Source organism: Bolinopsis microptera, chromosome 9 (genome assembly GCF_026151205.1).
Source record: "Bolinopsis microptera isolate Bmic1 chromosome 9, MBARI_Bmic_1.0, whole genome shotgun sequence".
Taxonomy (NCBI): domain Eukaryota; kingdom Metazoa; phylum Ctenophora; class Tentaculata; order Lobata; family Bolinopsidae; genus Bolinopsis; species Bolinopsis microptera.
Window position 1 is genome coordinate 12,091,567 of NC_087080.1, and position 10,909 is coordinate 12,102,475.

Sequence of the window (10,909 nt, forward strand, 5' to 3'; positions counted from 1 at the left end):
CTCCCAGATCCATTTAATTTCTCTGCCTTATAAATGTAAATCTCGACTTCCAGTTCCAATTGTCCAGCTTTAAATTATTAAAATGTTAAATGTTCCAGCTCCAATTGTCCAGCATATAATTGTACAATTTGTCTAGCTTATAATTATCAGATGTTCCAGTACCACTTGTCTCACTTATTATAGTAATATATTTGCTCCCAGTTCCACTCAAGTCTCAATTTGTCTAGCATGATAACTTTATAAGTACCGTTATTTTTAAAGCTGAATTTTCTCGGGCCAGATTGTTGAGAGCCAATTTCCCGTTTCAGTACTTTATCTCTGATTAAACAGGAAACAGGAATACCCACTTAGCCATGATTCAATTTCTCGAAACTAAATTTGAATTTAGATTTGCTACTCGAACTCAACGTGGCATTCCTCCCTGACGTGCACTGCTATCTGTGTATCGATGATTGGTATGTAAAACATTTGCTGAACGCTCGGATGTGCAGATGTGTCAGTTTTACAACTTTACCCATGATAATAACTTTGCAGAGTGCGCGTTTTGCAGCAGGTTCTGCAGACTTAACATGTCGCGGAGAACGCTTTGTCATGACTATATGCAGCATGTAACAACCCTACCGTACATCTTGCGACTTCGCATAATGTAACACATATTCTAGATATATTACATACACGGCATCTCGTTAAAATGCTTTGTTAACCTCAACTCGTTGTTAACACTCTTTAACATTCCCTTAGTTGCTCTCTTTGTAACGATTTGACCTTGCTGTCTCCTAGAGTTCCTCATATATTGCTGACTCCAAATTTACAGTTCCCCATATCTTGCTGACTTCAACTCTTCAAAGAGCTCCTTCCCGTCGCCAAACAAACACAAAACTAGAACTTTCAAGACTACCAGCCAGTTGAAACTTTCAAGACAATCACGTCTGTCAATAAGATGTGTTTTAACTGTTGATCAGACTTAAGATATGGTTATTAACAAGTCTGCTCCATATCCCTAATACCGTTAAACACACCACTCTCTCATGTCATAACACGGAGACACACCTTTCCCTTATCCTCTAGATAATTCCTTATAATTAGTATGTTTCTAATCTCAATCTATATAATAGCAAGGTTATTACATGATAATAACTTTGCGGAGTGAAGAGTGTGCTTATTCCTGTTGAGAGGTTGTCAAAGTACCGGTAAGACAGGGCCTACATGGTTATAAGCTCAGTTATATAGGCTTCTCTCTCTTTGTGCAGCAGATCTAGTTGATAGTGATCCACACTCAATATCTACTCTCCATAACGCGCTGTATTCTTATATCTACTCTCCATGCTCACTGGATCACTGCTTCTAGAGCTTCTAGAGTTTCGAAAGTTTCGACAGTTTTCACTCTCCATTTAGTGTATCGCATTTCTAACGTTCTATTTATGAAGAGTCGCGTGTACCTGTTTTTATTTACGTTTTTTATCAGCACGACAAGTATTATGATTACAGTGTTGAGTTTTGAGAAAAAAACAGATAATTTGATCACTACTAGATAAAAATGGTAACACGACTCCTGTCCGACAGCGACATCTGTCCGACAGCGACATCTGTCCGAATCAGGGTACCAAAAAAAAACGACATCTGTCCGAAATTGTGAACGTTTCCAATTAGAGACATGATCTAAACTGTTACTTGCTAAATTGTATACGTAACATGTCCAATTTGAGATATGATCTGAGCTATAGTTTACTACCACAGTTTATTTTAATTTGATGTCGATAAATTGGACAATAGTTTCAATGTTATTTAAATGTTATAAATTAATTCAATATAATACAATATCACATAATCAAATCTAAAGCATAGTCAAATTTCTTTGAAGTTGTCGATCATAACGGATCCATTTGGGTGCACGTGGCTCAGGTAGTTCCCGCCCGTCTCTTTTGGTTTTCTTCACGTCTGTAAGGGGTTGTTCTGCTTTAAGGCAATCAAGGAACTTCCAAATTGTGGGCTTCGAGCAGGACAGCATTGAATGGAATCCGTGATGCCAACCTTCTGCGATGTTGGATGAGCGAGGAATCCTCATCTGTGCAGCTTCGTCGGTTGATCTCCACCAGAAGCCTTTCTGATCAGTTGTCTGTCCACGGTACGGATGTGGGCTCTGCAACCCTTTCGGAAATCCGAACATTTCCAGTAGGAGGTGTCGTCTCTTCGCTTGTCGAAGACGTATCTGAAGCCATTTAGGACAGGTTTCTCCGAGCCTTGTTTGCGTCCAGGGATAAACTGAAGATTGGTTGCCATTGTGGATTGCTATAAGTGATCTCCATACTGCTGTCCTATATGTACGGGAGCAGGACTATTGAGCGGTGGACTGTTGAGCGTAGGACTGTAGGTCGGTGAAGGTCGGAAGTAGGACTGTAGAGCGGTGTCAAATCGCCAGGGTAGGACTCTAGAGCGGCCGCCCTTATAGATCTCACAACATGAGGACTTTAGAGCGGCTTCGTTGAGTGTTCAATCTTCAAATTTTCAACCGCTATAGAGTCCTCATGTTATAGGAGGGTACCGCTCTAGAGTCCTCGTGTTATGGGATCTATAAGGGAGGGCCGCTCTGCAGTCCTACTTCCGACCTTCACCGGCCTACAGTCCACCGCTCAACAGTCCACCGCTCTACAGTCCTTATTTTAGGATCGTGCCGCTCTAAAGTCCTCATGTTGTGAGATCTATAAGGGCGGCCGCTCTAGAGTCCTACCCTGGCGATTGACACCGCTCTACAGTCCTACTTCCGACCTTCACCGACCTACAGTCCTACGCTCAACAGTCCACCGCTCAATAGTCCTACAGCCTATATGTACTCATGTCCTGTGATGTGATCGACAGCTTGTTAGGGTACGGCTAGCACGATCCTGTTCTCAACTAGTCAATCACGTATCGATGGATCAGATCTTAAGGGATCACATCACCTTTAGAACGTCACGAGATTACCCGTGAGCTTGTGAAATACGAATGTGAACCGAAATTACAATATGATCCGAAATTCGGACAGATGTCGCCAAAAACGACTCCTGTCCGACAGCGACATCTGTCCGAAATCCCTAATTCAGCTTTCGGACAGATGTCGCTGTCGGACAGATGTCGCCCAATCGATAAAAATACGTCCTTGTTTTTTTAAAGGTAACTGTTTTCTTTTTGCTTCGTCTCTCATCCTTTATTTCTCGGTAAAAACCATGAACTGAAAACACTTATGCCCTGTCTGACTATTTACCGTTACTATTAAGTTTTTACAGAGAGACAGTCGCGACTCAGCCGTTGCTAAGCCATCAGAAAATAGCATGGTGGAGTTAAACGATTGGAGAACGAATGAATATGTCTAGTTTTACTGGATATTCTAAATCCAGTAACTTTATATATGCGATGGTTGCTGGAGAAGCTAATAAATGTGCCTATTGCAGTTTACCGTAATTGAATATTCGCCGAGGACAACATTTGGTATTTAACCGAGCACGCACCGTATTCTATCTTTTATCGAGGAGACTATTCTGATGTACTGTACAAATAGTTTATTAGAATACTTCAATAACCACATACAAGATAACTCACAGCTTTGTTAAGATGTCAGGAGAGCTCCTCTCAAGCTGCCATGTTTTAAGATATTCTTGCCTGAGACTTCAGACGTCGTCTTCTATAAAGTCAAGATCAAAGCAGTATTTGAAACACTTAAATTCCTCAAATAACTTTAATTTGGTGTACAAGCCCACAAGGTGCATGGCATTTGAACAATTTCTCACAGAGCTAATCTTTTGTTTCTGACGACACTATTAATCATGCTGTATAACATGGTTAATTTACATGTCGTCGGGGCTTGCTTGAAGGTTTGTGCCAGTTAGAGCTAGGTTCGTTACATGGGTGATAATGAAAAAGTGATGGGTTTCGTGATGGAAACCAGTTAGTAACAGCAGGAGTGATAATGAGTTATTTGATGAAGGAGTAATGTAATGAGTGGTAATGAATATAACGGGAACATAATATCAGATCTTAAATTAGAAGTGAGTTTAACCAAAGTATCAGGTTTTATGATTCCCCTATTATGTTTAATGGGTTTAATATTATAAAGCTCGTCTGGGTGGCGGACTGAAAATAGTGGTACACATTCCTCAATCCAGGGATTGTTATTGTCTGTTATTAACCTTGTGCTTCATTTTCAAAATAGATGTGATATCAGCTACATTCAGAGCATTCCTGTTCATTGTTTGACGGCAGAATATAAGCCCCAGACTAGCATTACATCAGCTCTGTTTGTTGCCTGTAAAACACGGCTTTCGCATATTCATCACTCATATAATTATCATTGCTTTGTTCATTTCCAAGCATTGAATCGTCATGCATATTCATGATTCTGATTTATTTGTGTATTCTCGATACAAAATTCTCGATATATAAGCTCGAGAACTGATATCTCTTAGAAAGCTAAACACCTGCTTGAAACGCAAGCTTTTCTGAGAACCACTAGGTTGTAAGTTACAGTTCCAAGTATAACCAATCTGATAGGAGTAAATAATCAGCATTAGATATTCTGCTTATAAGTGAAATTCCATTTCACTTCCTACCTTCTGATACCAATATTACCACACGTACCGCCACTTTATCGTCAATATCGTAAATATGTTCATCCCATTTAAATATATTTAATGAAAACTGGTGACTGAGAACTGGTTAAATTCCACGAAGTTATGCTTGTTGACTTTTGAGTTTTGAAGTTAGCTGTCTTCAATCTATTAACATCTATTTTAATGTCCTTGTCACCACGAGGATTTGTTTATTAAAGTCTCAACAGTCCCAGACATACCGTTTAGTTTTAAACCTCGATCAGAGAGGATAAGCTGTTAATTGTGTCACAGTGCAGTGCGGATTCTGCATAATTTTAATAAATACTTTAAACTAGCCTGCGACCAGTTTAATCGTAACATTTGCTCTCTCTCTCTCTCTCCCCCTGACACAGCTTTTAAATATCCACCACATACGTTATATAACCGCACAACTCGGTCTAAATTGCTTTTCTCAGTATCATAATTTGGCAGAGCTGCATCACACCACTTATAAGAGATAACTCATAAAGTAGTTGATCCCTCTTCAAGTCTCATCCTTGAAACGCCACATCTGTGATATAACACACGACAGATTCCGTGCTGCTTCATCAACACGACGGTTGGAATGAGTGCTGATTAAAGTACGACACTGTCACGTCAATCACCAGGAATATTAACATGCTGAAACTGGAGAAGTGACGCTCATAATATCATGTCCAATCTTAGTGGAATTATCGTCATACTTATGTTAGCCACTCATCTGTTTTTCTGTTTAAAATTATGGTGGGAATTTCTGTTTGTCCATTTCTCACACTTTTGTGATTTGCCACCTAATTTTTCCGACAAAATTTTTCTTCTAGTACTTTCGTTTTTTGTTCCTTTTGTAGTTGTACCTATGCTCCGTTGTTGTATTTCATCACGGCGCCCTTTTTGTATTCAATTTCAAAAATCTTGGCTTTTTTTCTCTAAATTTACCTTCCTTTTAATACTTTATAAAAACAGCACTGTTATTCCATCTTGTTCTGCAGATTGAGAACAGTAAACTACACAGCTGCGAGCTGTGCAGTGTGCAGGTCGTAACAATAGTATTGTAATAATATATAATAACATTATATACTACTATATAGCTTAACACACTAAACTTAACGCTGTGCTATTATATACTATTATATGTTATTATTCGGGGCCGCAAAACGGAGCAGTGAGGTGTACACTGTACCTGTAGTCACATTATAAAAGAGAACACATTATAAAGGAGCAGGTCGTTGACTAAGGACTCCGACTACTACTGTGGACGACACTGTGTACAAATCATTATTACATAGTTTATCACACACTTTGTGAAGATAGTATTGTATTCTGCGGAGAGAGGAGTGTGCTCTCCGATTGTGTAGATACAGTTCCACAGTATAGCTCAATCTTTTCTGTTGAACTAATAATAATGTTGCTCATTACATTTCTTTCTATTGAACTTGGTCAACTCTTGATGTTCTGTGAGGTCCAGTGATTTTGTTATGTTCCACTTTTCTTTGCTGTATTAGTCCGTCTTAAAGGCAGATGCAGTAAATGTTGAAAGTTTTATTTATGAGTATGTCGTAACTAATATATAATATAGATGTTCGATATTTAATATTAACCATCGATATTAGATATTGATTTTTTATGCATTAAACTCTAAACAGCAATATCACGCGAGGAAGTAGGATATTTGCTGGGAAGGGAGACAGCTGCCTTAAACATCTCATTATAAAATTTGAATTTTTGATCTTCACTGGGTCATTTTCGAAAATTTATCGAGTTTCAATAACCGAACACCTTTTACAGCTCTTTAATATATGCGCGATCTTCAAAGTTTCTCTGGAATTAGTTCGTTGAAGCGTTAACTGTCCCATTTAGTATTTGCAGCTAAAACTTAACGCTGCCGGGAAGATGGCACGGTTAAACTGGTTCGGCAGAATCCAGTTATTCGAAATCTGCATCTTCGATATTTAATTTTCGTGATCTTTATGCGGATTTAGGTCGGTTGGTTACCGTTAATGGTTATGAGTAAGTTTCGAAATTGGCTCTCCAAATATATCTTTAATAACGTTTAATATTCTGGAATATTGCACGAATATTCGACTAGCTGGAGTAAAATACTACTAGTATGACTCCGGACTTCTCACTTCTCGGTATATATATTTTCTCTTCGGAGGTAGCTGCAGTAACACTCATTTGTTGTTGAAGAAGTTTTTCAAAGGAATCATTTGTCGAAGGTCAGAGATGTAACACAGATACTCTACAGTTCTCTTTCTTTATTTTATGAGTAGCACCAGGGCGACATACCTCAACACAGACTTGAAACAATACCGTGATCTATTTATAGGTCTGATTGTAGATACACATCATCTCCGCCAATCCAACAGTTTGGTCATTGGGGGGATGGTCATCCATATTTTAGACATTAGAAGCTTAGCCGCAAAACTGGGCGCCTTAATCGATCTTAATCTGCTAGCTTAGGTTGTAAATCGGTTAAAAACCTTCGTTATTAGAATTTCACGTGATATCGAGGGAATCTAGTTTTCGTCTCAACTTAAAGACTTTAATTATTTTTTTCCGGTTTGGTGGTACGGAGATTGAATTTATAAAGCACGTCTTTACTTCAAATTCGACAGAATGTTTATATGTTTCCATAGAAATGACATGAGATCGTTCCTTTCCGCGACTTGATATACTTTTTATATTTCCTTACTTTTACTGATAAGCTAAGGACTCTGCTTGTCGTTCGTCAAATAAAGTCTCTTCCATCTCCTTTCCCGTCGGTTAGTGGTTCATTATGTTCCTTCCGAGGAAAAGATTTGTGACTATCAATGGTCTTACACATTAAATTACACATGCCTATATTTGGACCGGAATCCTCTAAAGTAAGGATAATTGTAATATTTAAATATGGAGGAGGATTGCAGTGCTCTGTCAATATAGCTTTATTCGGCATAATATTATCGAGATTTTCCATTACTATTAGTAATAGCTTCTTTAGCTTTGTTATATATCCGCTTGCTTTAAGATCCACACTCGTACAAGGTTTAATCGGTGCATGGTACGGCTAAAAGGCCGTTGATAACCGGCTAAAATCCTTTTGATACCTGGTAAGCGACCTAATCCTACCAAGCACTTTACCTCTAGCAGCCAGGCAGACTCTAGAACCTTCATGACTTCACGCACGAGCAGCCATGCATCCTCTAAAACCTTCCTGACTTTACGCACAATCAGCCAGGCAGACTCTAGAACCTTCTTGACTTCACGCACAAGCAGCCAGGCAGCCTCTAGAACCTTCCTGACTAACGCACAAGCAGCCAGGCAGCCTCTAGAACCTTCCTGACTACACGCACAAGCAGCCAGGCAGCCTCTAGAACCTTTCTGACTACACGCACAAGCAGCCAGGCAGCCTCTAGAACCTTTCTGACTACACGCACAAGCAGCCAGGCAGCCTCTAGAACCTTCCTGACTATACACGCACAAGCAGCCACGCAGCCTCTAGAACCTTCCTGACTGCACGCACAAGCAGCCAGGCAGCCTCTAGAACCTTCCTGACTACACGCACAAGCAGCCAGGCAGCCTCTAGAACCTTCCTGACTACACGCACAAGCAGCCAGGCAGCCTCTAGAACCTTCCTGACTACACGCACAAGCAGCCAGGCAGCCTCTAGAACCTTCCTGACTACACGCACAAGCAGCCAGGCAGCCTCTAGAACCTTCCTGACTAACGCACAAGCAGCCAGGCAGCCTCTAGAACCTTCCTGACTACACGCACAAGCAGCCAGGCAGCCTCTAGAACCTTCCTGACTACACGCACAAGCAGCCAGGCAGCCTCTAGAACCTTCCTGACTACACGCACAAGCAGCCAGGCAGCCTCTAGAACCTTCCTGACTACACGCACAAGTAGCCAGGCAGCCTCTCGAACCGTCCTGACTACACGCACAAGCAGCCAGGCAGCCTCTAGAACCTTCCTGACTACACGCAAAAGTAGCCAGGCAGCCTCTAGAACCTTCCTGACTACACGCACAAGCAGCCAGGCAGCCTCTCGAACCTGACTAACGCGATGTAAATTAGCTCCGTGTAAGATTTAGATAGTGTAGTGTGTACACGTATATTATACACGGATTACAGTAGAATGGATCTGTGTTGAGGCTAATTCTTAGTGGACAGTATCTCTTTGTATTGAGGTTAAATATTAGTGGACCATATCTCCCTCATCGGTGAGCTGGTTATAGTGCACTGCTAATTGCTATCACAGTCTCACTGCCTCCCCACTATTACAGTCTCACTGCCCGCTGCTTCATTTACCTCACTGCTTGCAACATACAGGAGATACAGATTACAGAATGACGATATGCTGCTATTATACTCAACCCTCTCTTTTGTATTTTGTACCTACCACACCCTTACTCTAATTTACCTTTGTCTGTGAGAGAAGTGTGATACGGAGCAATGCCATACCTTCTCATTATGCTTGTGACACCTCTCTTTTACTACAGATTGTTCCCAATTATGGTTCGTTTATTTGATCAAGTTGCATCCCTTGATTTATTTCCCGACAGGTAGTTTATGCCAGAATGCTCGATACAACTCTCGTATTGGTCGATCTGATTTAGCTCGTTTATTTAGATAATATTGGCATGATCTAGAAGCTGCATTTTAAATCGATCTTATTCAAACCTGTCACGTTCACCATCGTTGTAAGTTTCAAATTCCCTCTTATGTTTTAAATTTTTCAATCACTTTAATTCCAACAGCCGTTTTGGCGTCAGCATTTTATGTTTAATTAACTAATTATCTATTAATAAGTTAATTAGTAACATTCGCTTGTAAGTTGCCACGTGACCAGCGTTTGTGTGTCTGGCTAACTTTTCTCAAATAAATGTATTATATTTAGCCATTTGTTTGCATTTTACTGTCTAGTTTACAATATCAAGCGGGATTAACTAATTGACCTTCTGTCGGATTAATTAACCAAGATATTAATTAGTTTCTTCTCACATCAACTTAATAAGTCCTATTAGCTCGACTACATTTGTCTCAGATTATCTAGATTAGTCTGAGAATGCTTTTAATAATTGACTAATCAATTTTATCCACTTAACTAATTTGACAATAGCCCCACTTAATTGATTTGATCTCAATTTGATAAAACATAATTAAGATTGTATGTTTGAACAATAATCAGTGTTATCAGTTATATTAACTAGCATCCTGGGTAATACTGGGTGACCAACTGTCGTCAAACTGTCGTCAAACTGTCGTCCGTATTAAAAGTACACGGTACTGACTAGTGATATGCAGTACACGCATATTTTATGTAATGCCATAATAACGTAAAAATGCCAGTCTTGTTACAGATTTCGTTAGTCACGAACTAGGCATTTTCTTGAGCTTATTATTTTGTTAGTTTGTTGTAATATCGTTGTGCCGCTTTGTCATTTGTATGTTTTAATTTACATTCAGTTTAACAACAGAGTTTTCAGTTGATAGTCGTTTCATGTTGCCTCCAATCATTGTTAAACGATTTATAACTTGAAAATTGGACGTGGCAAATACCCCGTTTGCGTGTAATTGCAGTAATTTTAAAACTATATAATTTGACACTCAATTTAGAATATAAGGTCGGGTCGGGATTATGGTCACATACAATAAACATTGAGCATCAGCAGTGAGTAAGTAGTATCAGTATGTGCTAAACGTAACTGAGATGAGACAAGTTCACACTGTGACAAGTTCACACTGTGACAAGTTCACACTGTGACAAGTTCACACTGTGACAAGTTCACACTGTTGTCAGAGTTCGCACTACCGGAAGAAGTAACGTCTGATAATATCAGTGAGGATGATGATTAGGAGGAGGAAGGCGGAAGAGCAGGACTGGAATCAGCCTGATATCCGGCCAGTCCCCTCTAGTCCCCCGGTCACTAGAGATAAATGTAGACAGTAGACATCATGTCTTGGAAGTAGAGCAATTCTGGGGGCTGTATTGACCTGGTGGCAAGAGAAAGCCTAGGGCTTCTTTTCAGTGCTACCCAGTGCCACGAATGACGTAACATTGCTACATAATGTCTGATGCCTAATGCTTTATGTAGAGCCTTGTTACTGGTAGGTAGTGTATCTTTACATAGCTCATTAGTCACTGGCAGCAGTATGCTCTCTGATAGCTATTAATTTAACGAGTAAAGTTATGTTAAGTAAGTAACAAGTGGAGATTGGTTCCTACTCCCGACAGAACTCATTAACCTGAATGCCGTCCTCAAGATTGCTTTATTTCCCTCGATTAGGCACGCTCTGTGTATTTGAGGCTAAGCTAAAAATAACGATGAT

The 10,909-nt window shown here is 39.9% G+C and overlaps 1 protein-coding gene across 1 annotated transcript in view; it reads right to left on the reverse strand.

Moving 5' to 3' along the window:
- The window catches only part of LOC134820774 (uncharacterized protein C6orf136 homolog), a 42,654-nt gene that overhangs the window by 10,182 nt on the left and 21,563 nt on the right, over positions 1-10,909 (reverse strand). The gene's annotated exons all lie outside the window — the stretch shown is intronic.